Below are 22,931 nucleotides of genomic sequence, written 5' to 3'. Positions count from 1 at the left end.
GAATAAGACAAGAGATAAGGTATATGGAATTTCCTAAAGTTCTCCCTGTAATTAACTTACAGGAAGGTAATAGGATAGCAACATTTCTCTTTAAGTATTCACAATTTCCAAAGATTAGGGAAAATTAAGTGGGTCATATAGGTTGTATGTTCAATGATTACTAGTAAAATTAAATTTTAAAACTCAGTAAATCCAACTAGAAGAATGTCATGATTCCCCAAGGATTACTGAGTTTGTCTCCAATGAAAGATAAAGTAGTTAAGTTCATGGTATCTGGACCCTGAATTCTCCATTGTTTTTCAGGGGAAATAAGCCAGTGAAAAATAAAACTCCTTCCTAAGGGAAAAGAAACAGTTCCTACTCTGGTGGAAAGGAGGAGAGGACATCAGTGCGGTCAGAGTCCCAGCCATAGGGGGCACCTGTGCTTGGCATTCTATCCATTCTTGTTAGGTGGGGGCCTCATCCTCTCTCCCACTGAACAGAAACCAACTGGGGCCCAAGCAGAGCTGGTCCGTGGTGAAAGGGGCATGCCCTCTCTACTCTACACATCCTGTCCATGCCCATTCTGCTCTGAAGCCTTAGGTGAGAGAATGTGGTATGAGGAGGTTGGTTATGCTTTCTTCTTTGCACTCAGAAAGCCTGTTTGTATCTTAAAGAGAGAGAAAAGTGAATACTCAGTTTGGGCACTGACATGGGTGGGTTTGGAGGCCTGGGATGAGTTAGTCCAAAGCCATTCTGCAAGACGGTGACATATGTTTGATGTTTATTGCAGGTCTTTGGGCAAGAGATGAAGAAACCAAGTCAGGAAATGTGCTAGCAGGGAATGAGAGGGAATTAGTGATTTTTTACTTAGGAGGTAAAACCAAGAGGCCTTAATGAGTCATTAGATGTGGAGACTAGTGCAGAGGAGGAATCCAGCATGGTGTCTGGCTTTCCAGTTTGAGTGGATGGTGGGGTCACAAACTAAAATGAAAAACCCAGGAGGTAGTTTGACTTTGGGGGGAATAAAGGATTTAGTTTGGGTCAGACTAGTTTGAATTACCCAGATGATTATTCCCCAGTAGTTGGAGAGTTCGTCCAGATGAGTAAGGTCAAAATGCCAAGCTATTCTTTTTTTTTTTTTTTAAGATTTTATTTATTTATTTATTTGACAGAGAGACAGAGAGAGAGAGAGTGAATACAAGCAGGCGGAGAAACAGAGGGAGAGGTAGAAGCAGGTTCTCCACTGAGCAGGGAGCCCAATGTAGGGCATGAGAGTAGGACGCCCAGACCATGACCTGAGCTGAAGGCAGACACTTAACGACGGAGCTACCCAGGCACCCTGCCAAGCTCTTCTTAGGGAAAAGTACTGGTCACGGACTGTGTAATTTGTGTAGAGAGAGAGAAATAATATATTGCAGACTTCCATGGTGTAAGTTGTGAAAATGAGAATATTCTTGGTTAAAGGTAGAAAGACCTCATGTTAGAGGTCTCCTATGTGAGGTGGGGAGACTTCAGGGAATGATTAGGTGTTCCTCCTTTTAGGGACCCTTCCAATCCTACAAACATTTTGTCTAATGCACTGACACCAAAGGAACATGCCTGACCACCTCTATGAACGTCTGGCAGCTGGCGGCTAATTGAGTCTCGGAAATGAACATCCAGTGTAAGGAAGTAGGCCACTTTCTTCATTTGACCCTTATTACAACTGGAGGAAAGACTTTGGATGATGAGATATTCTCCATGCTGAATTACTTCGTGAAGCAACTGGGGGAAAGAAAGAGACAATATTCTTCAAACAAGAGAAACTTTAATGTACATAGCAGCAATGGCCACAGTCACCAAACTGGATTGCTTTAGGTAGCATAGACATTTCACAATATTTGTTCTTCCAATACATGGGCATGGGACATTTTGCCATTTCTTTGTGTCTTCCCCAATTTCTTTCATGAGTACTTTATAGTTTTCTGAGTATAGATTCTTTACCTCTTTGGTTAGGTTTATTCCTAGGTATCTTATGGTTTGGGGTGCAATTGTAAATGGGATTGACTCCTTAATTTCTCTTTCTTCTGTCTTGTTGTTGGTGTAGAGAAATTCAACTGATTTCTGTGCATTGACTTTATATCCTGACACTTTACTGAATTCCTGTACAAGTTCTAGCAGATTTGGAGTGGAGTCTTTTGGGCTTTCCACATATAGTATCATATCATCTGCAAAGAGTGATAGTTTGACATCTTCTTTGCTGATTTGGATGCCTTTAATTTCTTTTTGTTGTCTGATTGCTGAAGCTAGGAGTTCTAGTACTATGTTGAATAGCAGTGGTGATAATGGACATCCCTGCCGTGTTCCTGACCTTAGGGAAAAGCTCTCAGATTTTCTCCATTGAGAATGATATTTGTGGTGGGTTTTTCATAGATGGCTTTGATGATATTGAGGTATGTACCCTCTATTCCTACACTTTGAAGAGTTTTAATCAGGAAAGGATGCTGTACTTTGTGAAATGTTTTTACAACATCTATTGAGAGTATCATCCAGTTCTTGTTGTTTCTTTTATTAATGTATTGGATCACATTGATTGATTTATGGATGTTGAACCAACCTTGCAGCCATGGAATATATCCCACTTGGTCGTGGTGAATAATCCTTTTAATGTATTGCTGGATCCTATTGACTAGTATTTTGGTGAGAATTTTCACATCTGTGTTCATCAAGGATATTGGTCTTTTTTTTGGTGGGATCCTTGTCTGGTTTTGGGATCAAGGTGATGCTGGTCTCATAAAATGAGTTTGGAAGTTTTCCTTCAATTTCTATTTTTTGGAACAGTTTCAGGAGAATAGGAATTAATTCTTTAAATGTTTGGTAGAATTCCCCTGGGAAGTCGTCTGGCCCTGGGCTCTTGTTTATTGGGAAATTTTTGATGACTGCTTCAATCTCCTTACTGGTTATGGGTCTGTTCAGGTTTCCTATTTCTTCCTGGTTCAGTTGCGGTAGTTTATATGTCTCTAGGAATGCATCCATTTCTTCCAGATTGTCAAATTTGTTGGCGTAGAGTTGCTCATAGTATGTTCTTATAATTGTCTGTATTTCTTTGCTATTAGTTGTGATCTCTCCTCTTTCATTCATGACTTTATTTATTTGGGTCCTTTCTCTTTTCTTTTGGATAAGTCTGGCCAGGGGTTTATCAATCTTATTAATTCTTTCAAAGAACCAGCTCCTAGTTTTGTTGATTTGTTCTATTGTGGGGTTTTTTTTTGTTGTTGTTGTTGTTTATTTGTTTATTTACAGCATAACAGTGTTCATTGTTTTGACATCACACCCAGTGCTCCATGCAGTAAGTGCCCTCCCTATTACCCACCACCTGGTTCCTCAACCTCTCACCCCCCTGCCCCTTCAAAACCCTCTGGTTGTTTTTCAGAGTCCATAGTCTCTCATGGTTCATCTCCCCTTCCAGTTTCCCTCAACTCCCTCTCCTCTCCATTTTTGTTTGTTTGTTTGTTTCTATTTCATTGATTTCTGCTCTGATCTTTATGATTTCTCTTCTCCTGCTGGGTTTAGGCTTTCTCTTTTGTTCTTTCTCCAGCTTCTTTAGGTGTAGGGTTAGGTTGTGTATTTGAGACTTTTCTTGTTTCTTGAAAAAGGCTTGTACTGTTATATATTTTCCTCTCAGGACTGCCTTTGCTTGTCCCACAGATTTTTGAACCATTGTGTTTTCATTATCGTTTGTTTCCATGAATTTTTTTCAATTCTTTTTTAATTTCCTGGTTGACCTATTCACTCTTTAGAAAGATGCTGTTTAGTCTCCATGTATTTGGGTTCTTTCCAAATTTCTTCTTGTGACTAAGTTCTAGGTTCAGAGCATTGTGGTCTGGAAATATGCAGGGAATGATCCCAATCTTTTGGTACTGGCTGAGACCTGATTTATGACCCAGGATGTGATCTATTCTGGAGATTGTTCCATGTGCAGTAGAGAAGAATGTGTATTCTGTTGCTTTGGGTTGGAATGTTCTGAATATATCTATGATGTCCATCTGGTCCAGTGTTTCATTTAAGGCCTTTATTTCCTTGTTGGTCTTTTGCTTGGATGATCTGTCCATTTCAGGGAGGGGAGTGTTAAAATTCCCTGCTATTATTGTATTATTGTCAATGTGTTTCTTTGATTTTGTTATTAATTGGTTTATATAGTTGGCTGCTCCCATGTTAGGGGCATAGATATTTAAAATTGTTAGATCTTCTTGTTGGACAGACACTTTGAGTATGGTATAGTGTCCTTCCTCATCTCTTATTATAATCTTTGGCTTAAAATCTAATTGATCTGATATAAGGATTGTCATCCCAGCTTTCTTTTCATGTCCATTAGCATGGTAAATTGTTTTCCACCCCCTCACTTTAAATCTGGAGGTGTCTTCAGGTCTAAAATGAGTTTCTTGTAGACAGCATATTAATGGTTTTTTTTTTAAATCTATTCTGATACGCTGTGTCTTTTTGTTGGGGCATTTAGCCCATTTACATTCAGGGTAACTATTGGGAGATATGAATTTAGTGCCATTTTATTGCCTGTAAAGTGACTGTTACTGTATATTGTCTCTGTTCCTTTCTGATCTACTACTTTTAGGCTCTCTCTTTGCTTAGAGGATCTCTTTCAATATTTCCTGTAGAGCTGGTTTGGTGTTTACAAATTCTTTTAGTTTTTGTTTGTCCTGGAAGCTTTTTATCTCTCCTTCTATTTTCAATGACAGCCTAGCTGGATAGAGTATTCTTGGCTGCATGTTTTTCTCATTTAGTGCTCTGAATATATCCTGCCAGTTCTTTCTGGCCTGCCAGGTCTCTGTGGATAAGTCTGCTGCCAATCTAATATTTTTACCATTGTATGTTACAGACTTCTTGTCCCAGGCTGCTTTCAGGATTTTTGTTCTTTTATTTCTCCAGAAAGGGCTTTTATTTCTCCAGACATAGTTTCTCTAATATCTTCCATGCCTTTTTTGAGCCCCACTAGCTCCTTGAGAATGTCATTCTGAACTCTGGATCTGACACATTACCAATGTCCGTATTGATTAGGCCCCTGGCCTTCAGTACTGCCTCTTGTTCTTTTTTTTTGTGGTGATTTTTTCTGCCTTGTCATTTTATCCAGATAAGAATATATGAAGGAGCAAATGAAATACTAAAAGGGTGGCAAAGACCCCAGTAAAATGTGCTTTAACCAAATCAGAAGGGACCCCAAATCATGGGAGGAAGAAGGGGGGTAAAATGAAGTTCAGGAAAAAAATTAAAAAAAGAAAAAAATAAAGAAATAATATAAAAAAGAATACATATATATAATAAGAATATATATATAATAGAACAGGTTCACCCACTTAATTTTGGGAGTATTTTGGTCTCTTAGAAGAAACTACCTCCAAAAATTTTAAAGAATGAGAAACATATATAAGGGTAAACACAATGAAGGGATGGAATATGACTATAAAGATGAAAATTTTAAAAAAAATCTAAAAAAAGAAGTTGATAAGATGGGGCGCCTGGGTGGCTCAGTGGGTTAAAGCCTCTGTCTTCAGCTCAGGTCATGATCCCGGGGTCCTGGGATCGAGCCCCACATTGGGCTCTCTGCTCCACAGGGAGCCTGCTTCCTCCTCTCTCTCTGCCTGCCTCTCTGCCTGCCTCTCTGCCTAGTTGTGATTTCTCTCTGTTAAATAAATAAAAAAAAATTAAAAAAAATAAAAAAAGAAGTTGATAAGATAAGTTAGTTGGGAGAATAAAGAAAAAGAAAGTGGAGAGAATTTTCTCAGGCTGGAGACTAGAACAAAGCCCAGTGCTAGATTTAGGGTATATTTTGATCTATTAGAAGAAGTTGTATCACAAAATTTTTTTAGAAGAAAAATCCCTATGTGTATACAAAAAATAAAGTTAGATAGAATGAGGGATAAAATATGACTATAATAATGAAGTTTCAAAAAAATTTTTTTGAAAGGTATTGTTAAAATAAACTAGTTAAAAAACATTAAAAGAGGAAAGGATAAAAGTTAAATTTAGCAGAAGAAAAAAAATAAAAAAAAATTAGTTAACTTTGCAAGACTAAAGAATCATGGGGAGAAAGCCATGAATTCCATGTTTTGCTTTCTCCTCCTCGGGAATTGCACTTTTCTCCTTAGTAAGTGAACTTGGTCTTGGCTGGATTTCTTGTTGATCTTCTGGGGGAGGGCCTGTTGTAGTGATTCTCAAGTGTCTTTGCCTGAGGCGGAATTGCACCACACTTACCAGGGGCCAGGCTAAGTAATCTGCTTGGGTTCACTTTCAGGAGCTTTCCATAGAGTTCTGGAGGATGGGAATGAAAATGACGGCCTCCCAATCTCCAGCCTGGAGGAGCTGAGAGCTCAGGATGCCACTCCTCAGTGCACCCTCAGAGAAAAGTGCTCAGTCACTCCCATCTCTCTGGCCTCTGGCTGCACTCCAAGCTCACCCAGCCTGTGACCAAGTTTCTCTGTCTCTGGCACACAGACCCTCCTGGAGTCTCCAAACACTACAGATCCCTGCTCTTCCAGGGGTGTCTCCCCGGATCTTGTGGGGTCCCCACTCACAGAGTAGTGGCCTTTGCCACAGATCACAATAAGGTAACCCCGAGTTGAGTGCTCACTCCTCTGCTCCGTCTCTGTAGCCAGCTTCCCTGCTCTAATACCTGTGAACTCTGAGACACTCAGACACCCCCTGATCCTTCTGCGACCCTACAGGACCTGAGACCACGCTGTCCCTGCATGGGCTTCACCCCAGTTTAGCCTCTGGAGTGATGTCCCTCAGTGGAGCCAACTTTTAAAAGTCCTGATGTTGTGCTCCTTTGCTCCACCGCTTGCCAGGAGCTGGCCCCTCCCCCCATTATCTTCCCCGTCGCTTTGGATTCACTTCTCCGCACTTCCTGCCTTTAGGAAAGTGGTCAGTTTTCTGTTTCTAGAATTGTTGCTCTTCTTCTCTTAAATCTCCTGTTAGATTTGTAGGTGTTCGGAATGGTTTGATAAGCTATCTAGCTGATCTCCTGCTACCTGATGTCCTCTCAGCCTACTACTTCTCTGCCATCTTGACTCCAAGATGATCAAAACTTATCTGATAACATGTTTATTCCTTCTTGGATTTATTTCTTTGCTGTAACTATACTTGAATATAACTTTGTATGTCCTTATTTAATGTTTTTTTAAGTTTGAGATAAGAGATAATTCATTTCACATATTTTTCTGGTTAAAAATGCTTTTCTGGGGGCACTTTTTACTTCCTTAATTAGGTCATAGGGTTCTAACAGTAGACATTGCTAATGGATGAGGGAAATGTCTCTAAATGATTCTTAGGTGGAGATTGTACATATATATCATAAATACATGTATTTATATATGTGTTATATATATTACATATTAATAAACTGTGACTATGACAAGTGCTTTGAAAATTGCTATAGCCAAACTTAGCTGATGATGAAGGTACTTCACAAAGGAATTCCATATACTTTTTAGGTATTTCACCTGTTTATTTGTTTTTTAAACCTAGTTGAACTAGATCAACAAACTAGGAGAAGGGAAGAAAACTTGCTCCTTGACTTTAAGACATTTTTCACTGGGAAATAGTCATTGTGTAAAAGTGGAGATTTGGGAGATTTTGCAATCTACCAAGACAGGTCTGCCTGAGCTATATTATGGCCTTGTATTAAAACCCCCAATTTCTGCTATACCCCCCTTACTTATTTTTTTTATAAAGCATCTCATATGTTTTTTCAGGTGTTTTAATACTTTATCCACAGCTAAGAAAAGCTCAATAACAAAATATAACTGCCCTCTCCAAACAAAATATATCACCACAGAACATTTTATAAACTATTCAATTTTTGTTATGAAATTTTAGCGCATTATACATAAAGAAATAGATAGATGAGATAGATAGATAGATAGATAGATCGATTATATAGACAGAAAGAAAAGTGATAGATGCAGTTGCACCAAACTGAAAACATTTTTTTGTTAAATCAGAGTCATTACTAAGTAAACAGGGACTTGGGGACTTATGATTCTACTTTACTGAGCTGAACATTAGGATTTTTCTTTTAAGATTTTATTTATTTGTCAGAGAGGGAGAGGGAGAGCATGGCAGAGGGAGAGGGAGAAGCAGGCTTGCCTAGCAGGAAGCCTGAAGCTGCTCACCTAGCAGGACCCTGGGATCACGCCTTAGCCAAAGGCAGACGCTTGAAGACTGAGACACCCAGGTGCCCTATAGGATATGTTTTACAGTGTGATTCTAGCTGCACTTTTATATTTAAGTAATATTATAAAAAGGCATATTTTCTGAAATATTAATATATGCTGGTAAAAAAGCCTGAAGCACTTTACTATGCTTTTTGGTTTCACCTAGTTATATAATAATGATTCTTAAAGTTAATCATTAAAAAAATGTGCTTTGCTCTTAAATGACCCTATTTCTTTCCTAATCTCATCAAGGAATTTGTACCATTCAATGAGCAGATTTGTAAACCTAATTCAAGTTAATTTATAAAAAGTGTTTTTAAAAAATTTCCATTTCAATCCAAAAAAATATGGTTACAATGTGTTAAAGACCATCCATAGCATTACTATTACTTTAAGAAATATAAACTGTTATCTTTACATGCCCAGTTTGCTCTAAGTGGTGGTAGCTGGTTAAATCTTTTTTTAAAAACTATTCAGTGTAAAAATCCAAGCATAACTACAGCTACAGAAAATGTAAATTTAAAATTTTAGTATTATTGACCCCAAGCCCCCTGCTAATTCCCAGGGTCTAAGAAACCTCTAAATATTTATTTTATAAAGATTATATATCTTCACCAAATCTTCCACTTCTGCTTATATTTTTGAAATAGATCCATGATCACAGTGGAAAGAAGTGTGAAAAGGGAGCTCCAGGTCGCCATTATACAACAGACTTCCTGCCACTTTGACTCGAAATGTGTAGACAGTTCAGAAGCAAAAGGGAAAATGACCATTTTTGTAATTTGTTTCCATACCTCCCAGATGACAGTTAAGCCAATTGGCCTTCCTATCTGTTACAGAATCTTCAGGTAAATTCTGTTATTGGTAATGTCCTGGACCTGAAGTCCTCACCAATTAACTTCCTTCTTGTGGGTCTTTGATAAGGATATCTGAGCCGATTCTTGAAGCATCAGTACAGTTGCCACAGGCTGACAATAGGAAGTGAGTTTTTCTGACTGAAGGGAAAGCATGTTTAAGGCTAGCAAGGTGTGAGCAGGAAGGGTAATTGAGTGCACTTAAACTTCTGAAAGCCTAGCAGACTTATCAAAGTAGATAGACCTCCTCCCTCACTATGTCTCCAGCGTGTAACACAGACGCTGCAGAAGAATGGGTGCTAAGTTCTTAGTTTTTGAAAGACTGGATACATTAGTAAATAAAATAGGTTGTGGTCCAGAACTAGTCTAAGACGTTGTTGGCATTTGGGGACAAGCTGAGTTTTAGCAGCTTGGTGAAGGCCTGACAATTGTGCTAAAATGCAGTAGGCAGGAGATCTGTTATCCCACTACTGTGTTAACTTGTCCAGATGATGGATGATTAGACTGAGCTAAGGTAATGATCGTGAGCCAGAGAGGGAGGCATACTGAAGGGGGAACCATCGGGTCTTACCATCAGTTTGTTATGTGCTAGGCAAGAGTGAAGACATCAAATGTGAGGCTGTGGCTTCTACTCTATAAAAGCAGAAAAAGGGGCATTATTTCCTGAGATAAGATGTGCTGGTGAAAGAACTGTTTGGGACAAAGCAGGTGCAAGTGGGACATTAAGGTGGAACTCTACAGGAAGTAGGTGGAAATTGAAGGGCTTGGGTTTATAAATATTCATTTGGAAGTCACAGCAGAAGGTGGGATATTTGAAGCAAATTTCCTAAAAGTGGAATTTGTTTCTTTGGACAATAATTTGTAATTATTATATTAAGCTATTATTTTTGCTTCACCGAGTAAAGGCATATGGGCAATCCTGACAGTTGGGCCCACTTTTTTCTATTATTATTATTTTTTTTTAAAGATTTATTTATTTGACAGATAGAGATCACAAGTAGGCAAGTAGGCAGAAAGGCAGGCAGAGAGAGAGAGAGGAGGAAGCAGGCTCCCAGCCAAGCAGAGAGCCCGATGCGGGGCTCGATCCCAGGACCCTGGGATCATGACCTGAGCCGAAGGCAGAGGCCTTAACCCGCTGAGCCACCCAGGCGCCCCTTTTCTATTATTATTATAAATGGTTTGAATGTTCATGATACAATGATCTAGTAATCTAGACCAGATGTAGAGACTAGAAACAACACTGAAAAGGCATGCAGGAGGAAAACTAGTGAGAATTTGGATCTCAGATTAAGGTACAGTTCCTGTTGCTAATGAAACCCAAAGCCTTGGTGTGTAGTGGATGTTTAGTAAATTTAGACTCAGTGAATGAAATTTATTTCATCTTGTAGACAGGATCTCTGACCTATGAGATGGATGACTCAGTTGGTACTTGTGTGAATTCTTCATATCTTACCTCAACTCTTGCCCAACCCTCAGAAGCAATAAGTAATGTGACAAGAAAGCCCATGTTGGCCCAGAGCTTGCCCACTCTTTGCCAGAGAAGCTCGAAAGTGGTGGGAAGATCCCAGGCTTTGCACTGAGTCTGCCTCTGCGAGGTCTGGGAAGTTATTTACTTGCCGCTCACAATCTTAGTTTCTTCAACCGGAAATGGTTGCAACAACCATAATAATAGAAGGATCAGAAGATAGTAGGTTTAGAAAAAGCACTTTGAAAACTGTAAAGTAAGTTTTTGTGGCCTTACTTGAAAAAATAAGCATCTTTATGATGAGATAAAAAATAGCCAAGATGAAATCAACTGAAAAAGAAAATAAAAAAAGATCCCAGCTTTGTAGAAGAGGACGGTTTTATAAATAGATGCACAATACCAGCCAGCTGTTCAAAATAATTGCCGGGTGCTATCTGGTGATCACAACTTGAAGAGTCATCAATGCAATTATTTCATACCAGATCAGTCCAGCGGGTCTGTTGAATCCTCTTGCTTGTTGTGAGTGAATGAAACACTCATTATTCTTGAAATGCCAATGCTGCATGCTCCTTTCTTTTTCTGTAATAAGCAATGACTTCAACAGTACAAAAAAAAAGTGGCTAATATAGGACAGTGATACACTAAATCTATAAAGAAATAATCAGTGATATCAATCTTGCTAGATTAAATAATCAGAAATAAAATATGAAGGAAATGGATACATTTATAAATATTACGTTTTAAAAGTTGACTGTGGGGAGGAATCAAGATCACCAGACAAACAGAGACCTTTGTCCTGAATAAGAGGAGCTCAAATTCTTTACTGATTTTATTTTAAAACATAAAACATAGATAATCAACTGGTCTGGGTCAAATTTCTTTGCCAGGAAATCAATCACTAGTTTTGGAACATTATCTCTACTTTCCCAACCTATAAATAAACACACATTTTCTCTTTTGGTTTTACCAAGTGATCTTTATATTTTATCTTATATTTATCCCTTTTCTCTCCTGAATTATTACCTTTTTCCCATAATGGGCTATTCTCACGAGCACACACATAAGCTGTATTTCACCTGTCTTGAGAAACAAAGGCAAAAACAACAATAACAACAACAACAACAACAAACCCTTTCTTGATGCTTGCATCTTCTTTTTGTTGCCCTGGGTGTGTTCCTTTCACATAAAACAGTCTTTACAGAAAGAACTGTTTCTAGTTCACTGTTTTCGATTCCATTTCCTTTCTTCTCCTTCTCCCTGGAGCCCACTCAGCACTGCTTACAGCGTTTGTCGGGATCACCCATGACCGAGTGGTCGATGTGAAACCAAAGCTTGTTTTCTTTCCACAGTAATTGGGTTACAAGAGTGATGGGCTGGTTGGTATGGATGGGGTTTTTTTTAGAGAAGATTCCTTCCAGGAAATAAGACTTGAATTAAGGAACAAACAATAAGAGATATAAGTTAAGCCTCCTCACTTTGACTGTGTGTGTGGTATGGGGAGATTCTGGATTATACAGGAATATTAGAAGTAAACTTCGGTTATTCAATAAATACCTATTGAGTATGGACTGAGTATCAGGCACCATTTCAGGGCTGCCAGTATAGTGAAACATACCAAGTCCCTGCTTGCAGGAAGCATGAGAATCCTCTCCTTTCAGTGTTGAGAACTGACAATAAATGCGCAATCTGTGATGAGCGTAAAGGACAAACAGAGTAAAGGCAGTAGGGAGTGCCAGAGAATGAGGGTGGGGAGGGAGGGAAGGAATGCCACTTAATAAAGCACAGGGAAGGGCTGCTTGATAAAGTGACATTTGAACAAAAACCTAAAGGCAATGAGCTAGCCAGAAATCTTGGAAAAGAATATTTCAGGGAGAGGGCAGAGTAAACGCAAAGGCCAGCGAGGTAGAGTGTTGGCTGGAAGAACAGTGAGGAGTCTAGTGTGGCTGAGCAGCGTGAGGGCAGAAGAATAGTAGCACCTGGGGTCAGAGGGCCAGATCATGTGGGGCCTTTTGGCCATTGTATATTTTGGAGTTTTATTCTGAGTGAAAAAGGAAGCCATTAGAGGGTTTTAGAGAGGAGTGACCTGACCTGATCCCATTTTTAACAGTCTGGCTGCTCTGAGGGGAGCATTCTATATAGGGGCAAAGGGCAAAAGCAGGAAGACTATTTAAGAAGTTACTATAATGCAGGAAGGAGATGATAGTGGCATGGACAAGTGAAGGTGCTGGTGAGAAATGGTCAGACCCTGGGTATGTTTTGAAGATAAAGCCAATAGGACTTGCTGAAACATTCATTATTTGAGAGAGAGGGCATAAGCCAAGTTTTGGAGCCTGACCAGCAGGAATGATGGAGCTATTGTTTATTGCAGTGGGAAGATTTGGAGGAGTAGGTTGGGGCCTTGGTTTAGAGGTGGTGGAATCATGTGTGGTCTGGGGCAAGTTGAGTTTTCATGTCTATCAAATATCTAAGTGGGGGTGTCAGGTAGGTTATTGGACATATGAGTCTGCAGCTCAAGGGGAGGTCTAGGCTGAAGAGATAAACTTAAGTGTCATAAACAGTATATTTAAAGCCATGAGACCAGAGGAGATACCCTTGGAAGTAAAGGTAAGTAAAGAGGAGGAAGTATGAAGACTGTGCCCGAGGATACCCCAAAGTTAGATGTCTGAAGAATGTAGAGGCTCTGGCATAGATTCCTGGAAGGAGTGACCAGGGAGACAGGAAATTAAAAAAGAGAAGAACAACAAAGTGATATCTAGAATCCAAGTGAACAGAGTGTTTGAGAAAAAGGCAGCCACCAGCAACATCAAATTCTGCTGATAGTTCATACAAGACCAGGACACATTCACACATTTTAGTGTGAATCTCAATTGTCCCTATAAAATGTAACACATCCTTTTTGTATATTTTGACTTAGGGTCCAGAATTTCTTGCTGATGCTATTGTGAATTAGAGACTTTCTATTTTTAATACACATTCTTGAATTTATTGAGAACAATCAACTAGAACTTCTTGTCCCACAAATCATGACAATAGAGAAAGTGCTGGTGCTTCTATTGGAGCCTTTGAGGAAGTTGAGTTGCAAATGCTAATTTTAAACACATGCCAACTAAAAGCCCTAAATCAGGGTGAGGGGTGGGTAATTGTTCTTCATACCAAGTGGTCATGGTTTCATTTTATACCCATCCTTGGAAATTCTGTAAGGGGGGTTATGATGAGACAATAGGCTTCTCTCACTTGTTGAAGCTCCAAGGTTTAAGACCACCACTCTCAGATCAGAGGCTCTGCTGTGCTTACTCCTAAATAATCACATCCATGTGTGTCCAGTGAGGAGCAGCATAGGGTTGTGGGTGAGCATGTTGGCTCATGGGGGAGCAACTTGCACCATGCTGTTTCCATAGCAGGATGCAAGGACATCAATCTGAGTTTAAAACAAAGGCGATTATTTGTTCCTTCTGTTTTGTAATATCTCATGGACCCTGAAATGTCCTACATGTTACTGTGGTTCCAGCAGGTAGTTCAGTTTCCGAGTTGTGATGCTGAATTAGGTTCACATGCTTTTGTTTTCTGCTTGCTTAAAAAAAAAAATTACAGGGGCACCTGGGTGGCTCAGTGGGTTAGGCCTCTGCCTTCAGCTCAGGTCATGGTCTCAGGGTCCTAGGATCAAGCCCTGCCTCAGGCTCTCTGCTCAGCGGGAAGCCTGCTTCCCGCCCCTCTCCCCGCCCCCAACACCTCTGCCTGCCTCTCTGCCTGTTTGTGATCTTTCTCTCTGTGTCAAATAAATAAATAAAATCTTTTTAAAAATTACAATGTAACTCTAGTCTTACTTTAACTTTTTCATACATTTGCTCTTCAAGGCAGAGAGCAGAAATTATTGTGGTTGGTGTTCATGGCATTTCAATGTACCATGGACCAAAACTCAAGAGAAAATTCCTGTGCTATTTTCAGACCAATATCACCACTTCCGATGAGCCCTGAAAAGTCATTTTAACTCAACTAAATTGAATTAACTCTACTAAGTCAATTGACTCATCTTTTTAAAAAAGGTATGAAAATATTAAAACGTGATACAAAGGAGTTTCTTTTTTTGATGGCATCTTGGAGGCTAAACAGACATTTTGTGGCCATTTGTCCAAGTGGTTTTCTGAGTAGTTGCTGGATTATAACAATGGATGTGCACATTTTTCAAGACCAGTGTTCATCAAAGTATCATCTAGAAATCAATAGACCCTAATTATATACCTCGGACCTACTTCTCAAATCTAAAGGGGCATCTGGTGCTACTGGCTGCTGCAAAGGGGGAACATTTTAGAAAGCTGAAAGCTGGGGCATCTGGGTGGCTTAGTCGTTAAGCATCTGCTTTTAGCTCAGGTCCTGATCCCAGAGTCCTGGGATTGAGCCCTGCATGGGGCTCCCTGCTTAGTGAGAAGCCTGCTTCTCCCTCTCCAACTCTCCCTGCTTGTGTTCCCTCTCTCGCTGTGTCTCTCTCTGTCAAATAAATAAAATCTTAAAAAAAAAAAAAAAGAAGTTGAAGGCTTCTATTTTAAGGGAATTCACATTCAGGAAAACAAAACTCAGGAGTAAAGAGTGTGGTTGGATACATCATGGATTTGGGGGATGAGACTGCCAAATTTGGAAAAGTCCCCTTTCCCTGTGGATCTCAGAGGGTCACTTTGTGACATCTGGCTCATTAAAGTGTAAGAGATGGAATCACCCTTGTCCAGAAATCCAGATATACAAGAAAGAGAACACAAAAATTTGTCTAGGTGTTTGACTGCCTTGCACTCTGGTCACATGAGAGTGGTATAATGTGATACTTACGGTTAGGAGACACGCTTATAAGCTTTTGACTTTTTAAATAAACCTGCTTCATGGTTACTAGTTTGGGCACAGCAGGTTTATTTCTGTAGTTGGTTGTTAACAAAGCTATAGAAAGTGAGTTTTGCCTTGTGTGATCAAAGAGCTTGGGTATTGTATGGCTCCTCTATCTTGGCTCTTATCACCGTTTCAAGATGCCCAATGACTTCAAAACTCCTAGGCCATGGTGTCGCCTGTCATTTCTGAAAGCACGTCACCCATGGGCTTCATAGAGTACTGGGAATTGATGCATTTGGTGGCAACCATAGCCATGGACTTCTCAAATTTGTCTTTGTTCAGGTCAATCCCAAGAAACCTGGGTACCCAGCCAGCTTACAGCTCATGATGACTGAAAGGGCATCCCTCGCAGGCCAAAGACAGCACAATTTCACTATAGGGTGACCTGTAAATTCTAGAAGTAGGATCAAAAGGCAGTATCAAGAATGCAAAATTCGGAGGCTCTGTATGGTATCAGGATTGGATGACTTATTCTGATGACAATGCTTCAAAGAGGATTAGAAACAGCAGAAGGTCTGAGAACAGAAAAGGAACGAAAACAGTATTTGCCAGATAACTGAAAACCCTTTATAAAATGTTACCTTATTCAAGCCTTTGCGTGGGAGTTTCTGTAGGCTTCCTGGCTACCACCCACAACCTCATCTTACTTCATAATGGGATGAAATAAGTGGCAAGATCTCTATTATCTCTTCTCCACAGAGTTATTCTAAATCTAGGTTTGCTCTGACTAACATTTCCTTAAATAATCACGACTCAGAGTCATTTGTAAATAAATTGGTTTTCATCAAAGTCAAACCTCCGTGTTGCAATTAAGTGATCCATGTGTATGTAGCTCTAGGAAGGAAATGTGATTAATCAGTTTGGGGATTTTTACTCAGCTATATTGAAGAAGGCTCTAGCCAGAAGTTATTTTCCTGCTCGAAGAGTCCTAATCCTGTTTCACATCAGGTATCAGAGAGACCTGCACACAGGGAAACCCATGGAACAGGTATGACACTTATTGTAACAGTTTCTCCCTCTCTCCCTCCCCTCCTCCCTTCCCTCCTTCCCTAAATGCAGAGGCTTATGGGTGAGCACGGCCTGTTTTAAGAACTTCTGATTCTCTGGTTTTGTCCTTCCTCGAAGGGATCACCTGAAGGAGTACCTTGTGTATGTATATATACGTGTACATGTGTTTTGAAATGTCTGCACCTATAATCGGAGATTTACAGAGAACTACAGATACATTACACCTACTGCCCATGGGTTTTAATGTCAGTTATGGCATCCTAATCCTTCAGTTCAGTTCCTGAATTTGAAGCTTTGAAGCCAGTGCAGTCATTCTCTCAAGTATAATTCATTCATTCAATAAACTTTATTGATGGATTCCTTTTTTTTTTTAAATATTTTATTTATTTGACAGAGAGAAATTAGGCAGGCAGAGAGAGAGGAGGGAGCTTTGCACCAGAAACTCAACTGGATGTGTTCTGCCTTTCCTTTCAGTTTATGTACTAGTTTTATTGTCCATATTTGAGACAGAAGTTTTTGTTGTTGGTTGCATTTCAGGTTCTAGATTTAGGCATGAAAGCTTATGATTTTAGCTCAGTCTTCCAAAGTTCATTCAGCTTATCTCTAGTAAGTGTTTGACTTACCAAACTTGACTGTTTGACTTACCAAGGTGGCTCTGAAGTGTGATTTAATCACAAAACTACCACTCAACTTCTCCCTAGGTCTCAGCTATCCATCTGTCAAGTGATAGTTTCTTGACCCTCCGGTTACTTGCCTCTGAGCCTCTGAATGGATCATGGCCCTATCCTGCTAACTGTGCCTTCTGTCTGAATACAATGACAACCCCACCAAACAAGAAAATGAACCAACAACCCTCTCCCTTTCCCAACCTTCCTCTTTGAAGGAATGGGAATTAGAGATTAATGTCTGTAGTAAATTATTCATATCATTATTGCAGAAGAATACCATAGTCTAAAATAAAAATACCAAATACAAGAATTTTAAAATATAATTAGGTTCTACTTTTTACCATTGTTTTTCTTCATTGTTCCCATCCCCTTAGTGTTCTTTAATTTAAAAAAAAAAAATCTGTTTCACTATTCCAGAAATCTTTTTTTTTTTTTTTTTAAGATCCATTTATTTGACACAGAGAGAGTGAGAGTACAAGCAGGGGGAATGGCAGGCAGAAGGAGAGGGAGAAGCAGACTCCTCGCTGAGCAAGGAACCTGATACAGGGTGCAATCCCAGAACCCCGGGATCATGACCTGAGCCGAAGGCAGATGCTTAACTGACTGGGACACCCAGGTGCCCATATTCCAGAAGTTTTCAGACTGATCCTTGATCAGCTCCTAGAAGATAACTTTTGAGTCCTTAGGTTATCCTGCCTTATGTGAGTGTCTGTATATCTGACAACTTTGGATATGATGGATAGTGTATGCTAATAATCATGTATGGTGAATGCCTAGTGAATGCCTATTTTTGTATACCTGGGGGTTTGAGCTATGAACTTGACTTCTGGTGATACTGGGGTCTGAATAGTTGAGGTTGGTCATAGGAGTGCTCCATGCCTATATTCCCCAATAGAAACCATGGACCTCAAGATCTGGGTGAACTTCCATGGTTGACACACATTGTTGCTGGGAAAATTAAGCTCTGTCCACGCGATATCGTTGGGAGAGGACAACCAGAAGATTGTACCTGGTCTTTTCTGGACTCTGCCTTATGTGCCTTTTTCATTTGCCATTTTTGATCTGTATCCTTTTGCTGTAATAATCTGTAAACATGAGGATAATCACTTTTCTGAGTTTCATAAATTCTTCCAGTGAATCTTTGAAATAAAGGGGAGTTTGGAGACCTCCTCCTCACATACTCTTATATTGTAAGTGTGACCCATTTTCAAATAGGCAAAGGCAAGAACATATGTTCATTCAAGTGATTTGCCTTAAGATACAGCTTCCAGGAAAAAAAAAAATACCTCGAAGTGGAGATTGTCTTTTTTAATAGTATATTAGTCAAGTGTTAATATGGTATCAAACATCTTATACAGTAAAAAAATTATAAATACAAATTGTAAAAATAAATCCAATGTTTCTTTTTTTTCACCTCTCTCTGAGACAGAATGTTACATCTCCAGGATTTTCCAAAGAAATCTATAAGCAAGTGGTGACTGAAAATGCTACTGATATGTGCATGCACACTAATGTTTTAGATTTGTGGACCTCAGACTTGTCATGGGCTCATGTCTAGGACGAATCTACCTCCACACCTGCATGCATATTTTCTGCAAGCTCCTTCATCTTTTTCCACACCTCTTCCACATATTTGGACACCCCCTTCTTTTATTCATTCATACATTCCTTTTTGTCCAACTGCTAATTATTAAGCCATTGCTGTGTTCATTCTCCTTGATAAGCACTGTAGTGAATAAAGAAGACTTAATCCATACCTTCCTGGAGCTCATAATTTAATGAGGAGGACTTAGCTATAATGAGAGTTTGAGATTTGGAAAATACACTTTAATGAAGCAGTCATGTTCCCTTGAATAATGGGAAGAGGTTTCTCCACAGGTAGAGTAGACAGAGAAACAAGAACTTCTCAGACTGAGCATGTGATCAAAATGCTTTTACGTGGGAAGAGCTCAGCAGGCTTGAGGGTCTCAAGAGAGACATGTGTGGCCATTTTGTCATGGAAGGGACGAGATTTTTCCATTATAGAATCTACTGAAAGATTCTTGATGAAAAAGGAAAGCAGTCTGATTTATGTTTTATGAAATTACTCTGGCTGATAAATGGAGACTTATTGGAGTAATGAAGAGTAATGAGGACTACAGAAGGGAAGCCATTGCATCATTCCAGTCAAGATGTGATGATGTGGTGAGTTGAAGAAAATGGCCAAATTTGAAATATGGCCTGTAGGTAAAATTAACAGGACTTGCAGCTAGATTACGTATAAGGTGATGGAGAAGGAAGATCAAGGATAAAGAAAGTCGAAGTGGTCATAAATAGGGCTGAGGGGCAGTGAGAAAGAAGATTAAGAATTCAGTTTTATGTGTATTGAGTTTGAGATACTTGTGAGACATCTGAGTGGAGATGTCAGATAGGGAGCTGGATAAAAGACTTTGGAGAGAGTTTGAGTTATAAATCTGAGATCAACTAACACAGATACATTTTTTTAAGACTTTGCATTTGGATGAGATGTGCAGAGAATGCAATGCTTTCTCAACGTGGATGGCAACTTTTGCATTAAGAGTGAGCAGGTTTCAGTCAATTTTATTCTAGTGCCATTTAAATTGTTCCTGTGCTCATTTTTGAACTGAATTAACTAATACGTGTGTTTGATGCATTAGATAGCGTTACTGGTCATGGAGCACTGCTGATGGTTCTACCAGATATAGGTGCAAGGCAAACCACTCTGTCCCTACACGAACACCCCACATCATGCACACACTGTTGGAAGAATCTTCCTTTGCTAAGACTGATGATGCAGCTCCTCAGTGTCTATTTAATTGGATGTAGATTTTCCACTGGATATGGGATTGCTGTTAAAGTGAGCGAGGTAGCAGTGCCCATTGGCTCACAATGTGGTGATTGCTTGTGGGAATGGCTCTTCTGTTTAGAAATTGTATGTTATTCTATTTACTTCCTTGGCTCAATAAGAATACATAAATTGAGTCCAAATAATCATTCTTAAAAACTCATTCATGTTTTCATGTTATATGCCAGCTAGTATGGGTCAAATTATGTCCCCTCTCCAAATTCACATGTTGAAGTCTCAACCCCCAGTACCTCAGAATGTGATCTTATTTGGAGGCAGGGTCTTTACAGAGGTAATCAAGTTAAAATGAGGTTATTAGGGTAGGCCCCAATCCAATATGACTGGTGCCCTTACACAAAGGGGAAATTGGGATGCAAAGACTGACATAAAGAGAAGATGATGTGAAATGGATGTCAATAGAAGGCAGCCATGGAGAGCCCTAAGAACAGGTCCTTCCCTCACAGTGCCCAGAAGGAGCAAGTGTTGCGGATACCTTGATGTGTAGCTTCTACTCTCCAGAATGTGAGATAATAAATTTCTGTTTAAGCCACCCAGTCTGTGGTACTTTGTTATGACAGCCCTAGTCAACTAACACAGCAGCATTGATATTTATTTTGTGAAAAAAGAAAAATGAATTTTAGATCTAAATTTCTGAACATAAATTTAGAAATGAACCTGAAGGAAATGTAGAGGGAACAAAATTGAATCCAGAAATTTCATTTCCAGCTATTTAGAAATAAAATTTCTAATCTGAATTTTTCATTTTTCTCTTCTGGTTGATTTGGCAGTGTGTAAACAACCTGTCTGTGAAATATGTTTTCAAAACTTTTTTATTTTTGATTCGAAGATTTCCAGGATTCCAAGAAAACCATTTAAAAAGAATTTATTTTCAGAGTCCATAGTCTCTTATGGTTCGCCTCCCCTCCCCAATGTCCATAGCCCGCTCCCCCTCTCCCAATCCCACCTCCCTCCAGCAACCCCCAGTTTGTTTTGTGAGATTAAGAGTCATTTATGGTTTGTCTCCCTCCCAATCCCATCTTGTTTCATTTATTCTTCTCCTATCCCCCTACCCCCCCCCCCATGTTGCTTCTCCATGTCCTCATATCAGGGAGATCATATGATAGTTGTCTTTCTCCGATTGACTTATTTCACTAAGCATGATACGCTCTAGTTCCATCCACGTCGTCGCAAATGGCAAGATTTCATTTCTTTTGATGGCTGCATAGTATTCCATTGTGTATATATACCACATCTGAAAAACAACCTGAGGGTTTTGAAGGGTCAGGGGTGGGAGGTTGGGGGAACAGGTGGTGGGTAATGGGGAGGGCATGTTTTGCATGGAGCACTGGGTGTTGTGCAAAAAGAATGAATACTGTTACGCTGAAAAAATAAATAAAATGGAAAAAAAAAGAATTTATTTTTAAAAGGAAGAAATGCCCATCCTGCTTGTCATCTTGCTCATTAAATATATATATTAAATATATATATATATATATATTTGACAGAAAGAGAGATAACAAGCTGGGGGAGCAGCAGGCAGAAAGAGAGGGAGAAGCAGGCTCCCCACCAAACAGGGAGCCCAACATAGGGCTCGATCCCAGGATCCTGAGATCACAGACCCCAGCCAAAGGCAGATGCTTAACCAACTGAGCCAATGGGCACTGCTACCTCGCTCACTTTAACAGCAATCCCATATCCAGTGGAAAATCTACATCCAATTAAATAGACTCTGAAGAGCTGCATCATCAGTCTTAGCAAAGGAAGATTCTTCCAACAGTGTGTGCATGATGTGGGGTGTTCGTGTAGGGACAGAGTGGTTTGCCTTGCACCTATATCTGGTAGAACCATCAGCAGTGCTCCATGACCAGTAACGCTATCTAATGCATCAAACACACGTATTAGTTAATTCAGTTCAAAAATGAGCACAGGAACAATTTAAATGGCACTAGAATAAAATTGACTGAAACCTGCTCACTCTTAATGCAAAAGTTGCCATCCACGTTGAGAAAGCATTGCATTCTCTGCATGGAGGCAGAAAGAGGAGGTTGATTTTTGTCACCTTGAGGGAAAGCATCATGATATAAGTTCTTGGTCATTAACATTAAAGTATGAAATAAAAAATATGAAATAAACAAATGTGAATTGAACCTATGCCACATGCAAGAAATTCTTAAATTATTCTAAAGTTTATAAGCACCATAGCGTTTGACTGCTAAAGGTTGAGATTTTGCCAAACTAAACTTCATTCAGTACAATCTATTCTCCTTAGATTCTTTTATCCTCCTAGATTGTGTTAAGACCTTTCTAATAATGTTTGATTGTACTATTTCCTTTGATAGGATAATCAAACCCTATTTTCCTCAACTTTGTGACCTGAAATCTGCATGCCCAGTTTCACTGTAGTGACTCCTTCTCCAGTTCTCTCCAGTTGCTTTATGTCCCACAGTCACTGGAAACTTAGACACCATGGCTCCTTTTTCCATGTGGTCATCTGTGTGACAGATTCCTGTGGGCAGATTCTGTGTTCAAAGACAAGAACATTGCACCAGCTGGCAAAGTGGGCATTTTACAGTTGGAAGGATATTTAATTTGCTCTTGAAAATATTGTATTGTTAAGTATTATTGCCTAATATAATACTGTTGACTCAAAGAAGAATCTGAGCCTAATATAGAACCATTAGACATGATCCCTCTCATAAAGGGATTCACATTATTGCTGCCTCTGGCTCTACCATGAATTTCAGAGCCTTTCTGTAGTAAATTTGTGCTCTTGTGAGGGAACCAGGATACAGATGTTACCTTGTGGCCAGCACAAAGGTAGATTTTTACGGTGAGGCTCTCCTAGGACTCTCTTAATCAAAGGTAATGGGAAGGTGGGCAAGAAGGTAAGTGAGGGGCAAAACTGCACTGTTTACTATAATGCTCAGGTTACTGTAATGTTCAGGAGAATGTTAAAGAAAAATTGGTAGCAACACCTACTAAACAAAGCTAATGCTGAAACCAATGGTTAGGCTGTAACCAAGAGAATGA

At 39.5% G+C, this 22,931-nt stretch overlaps 1 pseudogene; it reads right to left on the bottom strand.

The window, feature by feature from the left end:
* Positions 1-1,473: 1,473 nt before the first annotated feature.
* Positions 1,474-21,978, bottom strand: LOC123936878 (annotated as a pseudogene).
* Positions 21,979-22,931: the final 953 nt, after the last annotated feature.

The sequence above is a fragment of the Meles meles genome, chromosome 2 (genome assembly GCF_922984935.1).
Source record: "Meles meles chromosome 2, mMelMel3.1 paternal haplotype, whole genome shotgun sequence".
NCBI classification, from domain to species: Eukaryota; Metazoa; Chordata; class Mammalia; order Carnivora; family Mustelidae; genus Meles; species Meles meles.
Note: the sequence above shows the minus strand (reverse complement) of the source record. Positions and strands in the feature narration are given on the sequence as shown.